Here is a 5,843-nt window from a genome sequence, read left to right on the forward strand (position 1 = left end):
GGACTGATACCGCTTGCAACATGCCCAAAGTATGTTAGATGAAGTTTCTGAATCTTTGTTAGATGAAGTTTCTGAATCCTCCAAGGAGCAGCATGGTCCCTCCCTCTGTAGGATAAACCCGTTCATTTTCTTAGTCCATGGTTTATTCAATACTCTTCTCCAACACCAGAGCTCAAAGGAAGCTATTCTCCTTCTATCATCCCTAGTCAATATCTGGCTCTCTGATGCATAGCAAGTGATTGCAAAGACTATGGACTATATCAGGCACACCTTAGTCACCAGAGTGACATTATTGCTCTTTAGTACTATGGAGAGGTCTCTAACAGCAGATTTTCCCATCGCAATATGTCTTTGGATTTCCTGGCTGCTGGTGCCAAGAGTGTTGACTGTGGAACCAAGCAAACTGAAGCTGTTAACAGTCTCAATCTCTTCACCATCCACCCTGATGCTGCCAATTGGTCCAGTGGTGAGAGTCTTGGTTTTCTTGATATTGAGCCTCAATTTATATTGAAGGCTGCAGCAAGCGCTTCAGGTCCTCCTCAGTTTCGGCAAGCAGGGTTGTGTCATCTGCATAACACAGATTGTTGAATCTTCCTCCAATCCTGATGCCACATTTCTCTTCATAGAGCCCAGCCTCCCGGATAATCTGTTCTGCTTACAGGTTGAAAAGTTATGGAGTTAGGACACATCGCTGGCATACACCCTTTCCAATTTTGAACCATGCAGTGTTTCCTTGCTCTGCTCCAACTACTGCCTCCTGGTCCGTGTATAGGTTTTGCATTAGCACGATCAAGTGTTCTGGGATTCCCATTCTTCTCAGAGTCAGCCACAGTTTGTTGTGATCCACACAGTCAAATGCTTTTGCATAATAAATTAAACACAGACATTTCTCTGGTATTCCCTGCTTTCAGCCAAGATCCAGTAGTGCTTTAATGAGATGCCAGCCATCTGAGGGAAAATGGCGGACTGTGCATGGGATCAAATTGGCAACAGCAACTTGAAAGATTAGATAGGAATCATAGGGGCCAGTGACTGTATATTAATGGTGAGTGAGTACTAATTACAACTTAGAAAAGGACAGTAAACATGGTTGAAGTTAAGAATGGAAATAATGTTCTGTTTTAACATAAATTTTAAAAAAATATACTGGTTTACTTACAAAGTTTGTATATACTGTTTTTCACACAGGATCATTCCCACTTCCTTTACCCACCCCTCTCTCCACCCATCAAATTATGGGAATCTATGATTATGCCCCCTCCCCCCCATCCTTGCACTTATTCTACAATAATGATCTTATATAGTATTTGTCTTTATGAGACTGCGTTCGTTCACTCAGCAAATGCTCTCCAGTCCCTCCCATGTTAGGTAATAATTTACAAAATCATCTCTCATGCGTGCTGCTTAGTATTCCATTGTGTGAACGTACCATAATTTCTTAATCCATTCTATCATAGTTGGGCATTTAGGCTGTTTCCATGTTCTTTTTTTGTTTGTTTGTTTTGATTCTTCTTTTAATATACTCTGTACAAAAACAATAACCAAGTTCAAAACAATATATTAAAATTACAAGCAAAAACGATATAGAAAAGAAGCAAAACGATTATTTATAGGTGATATAATTTGACATTAATTGTAACAGAAAAAAACTATTAAAGAATCAGTAATATCAGTAGGGTGGCTACTTACACAAATACACAACTTTTTAAAACTTAACTATATGGTCAACTAGAAAAATATAATGGATAAAAACGATTTACAATAACACAACAGTAGAGGCTTATTTACTCAGGAACAAATTGAGCATTAACAAATGAGAAAGTTTGTGTTTCTAGATGGTGGATTCCTAACAAAGCTCAATGTAAAAGTTGGGGAAACCTGAAAAACAAAACTGATTAAGAAGTCTCATAACTGTCATTGAGAAGATAATTGTTGGCCTTGCCTCTGGGTAGATAGATACTAGGGGTAAAGGAGGATGCCTGGGCATTAAGACATCAGGGACAACAATCTATATCCACTACAATGACAACATATGGCATCTTATTTCATGAGGGGCAACATGAGAAACTTTCTAAACATAAAACACATTGCCTTGGTGAGGTAGTGACCAGCCCATTGCTAAAACTCTATTAACTGTATAGAGGGAGGATTAAGCATATGTTGAAATTATTGATCATTCATGGATCCAGGCCAACTTGTCTTCAAATCTGCCTTTCTTCCTCACGCTCTTTAGCAGGTAAGATCTTGGTTCAGCATAGAGAAAATGCCCTGAACATTACCTCGTAGTGGGGCTAGGTGACTGAAGCTAAGAGATCAAAGTTCCTTCTGCATGGGAGAAGCACTGCTCAGAGTTGAAAGTCATCTGAGGGAATAATGGTTGAATAAGACACAGCTTTAAGTTAAAAATATGTTCTTAAAGGATTCTCTAACAGCCAATTTTCATCACACATGTTACTAAAATTAACAGTTTAGGATGAAAAACGATGGTGTAAGTCTTAAGACATTCAGTTGCTACAGCATTTTCTATAATCCAAAATCAATTAAAGCACAGAAGCTGTAACAGGTTGTTCTTGAGGCTTCAACTGTTGTTGGCTTAACAAATCAGTTTGGGGTGTTTATTTTTTGTTTGTTTGTTTTTCCTCAGTGGTGGAATATGATGTCCTTTGTATCATTTCCACTCTGCAGAGACTCCTGGATATATTCTGAGCAAGCATGGACCATTCTGTTCATCTTGTTGTTAAATAGTATCTGGACTCTGGTTCAGTGTTTCTTAGGAAACAGATCTGCACACAGTTGTACAACTTCTCAAAACAAAGTTCGTTAGTCCAAAAAGCCTGGATGCAAACTGAGGTATAGCCCTTGAGGATGTTCTCTTCCCTGTGAACTTACTAATACCTTGAGGTTTTCAGCCAAGATGAATTTTTATCCAATTTTGGCTATATGAGGTTTTCACAAGCCTGTACCTTTTCAGAGTCTAAATACTAAATCAAAGAGTTTAGGTAGAAGCAGGACCATGAGACTTTTCCCAGTTCCATTTCTGCTTTCGCATCTTACATACCGAGTGGGTTTTCTCATGCTGGGTACAATTTGACATCTGACTAAATCTTCTTCCACATTTTTTGCAACTGTATGGCCTCTCAGCCTCATGACTCTGTAAATGAAGTACAAATTCGTCATTCCCTGAGAAGGTTTTCCCACATTCTGGACACTTGAATATCTTCTCCCTTATGTGGATCCCTTCATGGAAACTCCGATGAGAATTCTGACGAAAGTTTTTCCCACACTGAGAACATGAATAAGGTTTCTCTCCTGTATGGATTCGTTCATGTTTATTAAGGTTTGTTTTATGGTTGAAGCTTTTCCCACAGTGACTGCAGTCATAGGGTTTTTCTCCAGTGTGAGTCCTCTGATGGGAAATAAGGTAAGAACTTTCATTAAACTGTTTCTCACATAGTGGACAGGTGTACCATTTTCGTGTTCTCCTATTTCAAGCATGTGTAATAACATTGATGTCAACATTTTCGAGATTCCTCTAGTGGAGTATCATTTTCAATGGTAACTAGAAGATTCCTCAGTTTTCTTTCATGTGGAATGGATGCAGGATGTCTTTCTTCTTTACACCAATCTGGAGTGAGTACAGAGTCTGTGGAACAATCCATGTCATCACACCCTGAGAACTGTTCTCTCTGCTCTTCATTCTCTGTAGGTTCCTTTTGATGACTTTCACCTTCGTAATTACTATCACTGACAAGAAGCATCAGTTCCCCAACACCAGAATCTTCCTTTTCTGAGGTAGGCTGTTGAGAAGGATCCAGGCTTACACATTCTTCTTGGGAGTGAAATACACTCAAATCCTCAAAGACCACCGGCTCCTGAGGTTCAGGTTTCCAACATAGAGTCATTCTCTCCTGTTTCTGTGGGGCTCCTTTTCTAGATAGGAGTTTAACTAATGGATGAGGATACACTCTATTCTGAAGGCTTGAGCTCACATCCTTCAAAATAACCAAGGTCTCCTTGGCTTTCTGAATAGGCTGGACCACTGCTGGCTTAGGCAAGAAAGTGAGGAAATGCTCCAGTACCAGTTGGTGGATGGTCTTGGACCCACTCTTGGCATCTTGAAGTATGTCTTGGCCCAGCTTGGAATTTGGAGGAACTTTCAATATAAAGGACTGCTTTGGCTTGGGGGGCATGGGGACCACCTTGGTAGCCATTGTACCTTGCAACCAAACTTGTTTCTGTAAGACTTCAACAGCCACTTCTTGCTGGAGGAAGTCTTCCAAGCAACCAAGCTTTCAGTGGGTTTTCAGAAGCTGTATGCAAAAAGTATCGGAGGAGGCTGCCCATTTTCCTCCTATAGGAGCCGTCGGTGGATTAGAACCTCCGGAGAAGCTCTACATTTTGCTTAACAGTGCAACTCCCTGTAGACTATGCCACCAGTTTTTGTGTGACTTTGATCTAGCATCGACTCACTACTGACCCTCTGCTGGGTTTTCAGAGGCTGTAAATCGCTTGGGAGACTGTCCATCCTCCTCCGCTCACTTTGTGTTAACAGGCAAGTGGTAACATCAGCCCACCAGAGGTCCTTTGCCAAAGCCACAAATAAGCTAGAAGATGCAATGGGTTAGGAAAAAAAAAGGCCAAATGGACTAGTATCTGCTTTGACGTCATGCTGGCCACTAATTGTGGCCAAATGGCGCCCCGGTGGCAGTTCCTTCCCACGCCCTTTGGGGTGGTTAATGACTCTCCAGGGGAACAAAGGCTAAAGCCCCACAAGGTATATACATGTCTGCCAACTCCTCATAGCTGTCAAAGTCCAGCTGAAAGCGACCGAGAAGGCACTACGCTGGGGACACACAAACCAAGGAGAACCTTTGTCACAAAGCCCAAAGGCAGCATCACCTGAGATATGACGAGGGCTCCCTATCCCGGCCGACTTCCCCCGCAACAGGCCCCAGAGGCCACCACAACCGAGTTCAAACCCTCAAGGAGCCTCCTCACCTCTCTGGGCCTCTGGTGGCATTTGCTGGGGACAGTCTATGAACCTAGGGCCAGGAAAAGACCGGGAGACCAGGCGGGAGAAGCCGAGCCTGTCCCTTGCCCTCCAGCGTGTCCTGTTTCCATGTTCTTGCAATGGTGAATAATGCTGCTATGAATGGTGGTATAGAATTCTCTGTTTGTGCCTCAGTTCTCATTTTCTCAATGTATTCTCCAAGCAGTGGAATAGCTGGGTCATATGGAATTTCTGTGTTCAGCTTTTTGAGGAAGTGCCAAACTGCCTTGCAAAATGGTTGTACCACTTTATAATCTCACCAACAGGGTAGAAGAGTTCCTATCTTTCCACATCCTCTCCAGCACTTATTACTTGCTGCCCTGCTAAACTTTGCCACTGCTATTGGACAAGATGGTACCTCATTGTGGTTTTGATTTGCATCTCTCTTGTTACCAGTAATTTTTGAGGATTTCTTAGTTTGTCTGTTGGCCATCTGAATGTCCTCCTCTGTGAAAAGTGTAAAGAACATTCTTATTTCAGAATGTATCACTGAGTGGTACATGTAGAAACTGTTGAACTGTTTGTATTGTTTTATATTCTCAACAACAGCAACAGAAAATTATTTTTTTCTAAAAATGCCCTGCTCTGATTTCCTCTAGCTGTAGCAAAGGATGGTAAAACTTTATCCTACTTCTTTCCAGCAGCCAGGAAATTAAAATACAACTTCATTTGGAAAGTCTGCTGTCAGGGACCTCTCCAAACTGCTGAATAGCAACAATGTCAGTTTGAAGACTAAGGTGCGCCTGATCCAGGCCGTTGTTGTTGTTGTTGTTGTTATGTGCTGTCAAGTAGC

General features: G+C 41.7%; 1 pseudogene; it reads right to left on the minus strand.

Annotated features, from left to right (window-relative positions):
- Nucleotides 1-2,995: 2,995 nt before the first annotated feature.
- Nucleotides 2,996-4,211, minus strand: LOC102870045 (annotated as a pseudogene).
- Nucleotides 4,212-5,843: the final 1,632 nt, after the last annotated feature.

The sequence above is a fragment of the Elephantulus edwardii genome, unplaced genomic scaffold (assembly GCF_000299155.1).
Source record: "Elephantulus edwardii isolate Elephantulus edwardi_28Jun2011 unplaced genomic scaffold, EleEdw1.0 scaffold00156, whole genome shotgun sequence".
In the NCBI taxonomy this organism is placed as follows: Eukaryota; Metazoa; Chordata; class Mammalia; order Macroscelidea; family Macroscelididae; genus Elephantulus; species Elephantulus edwardii.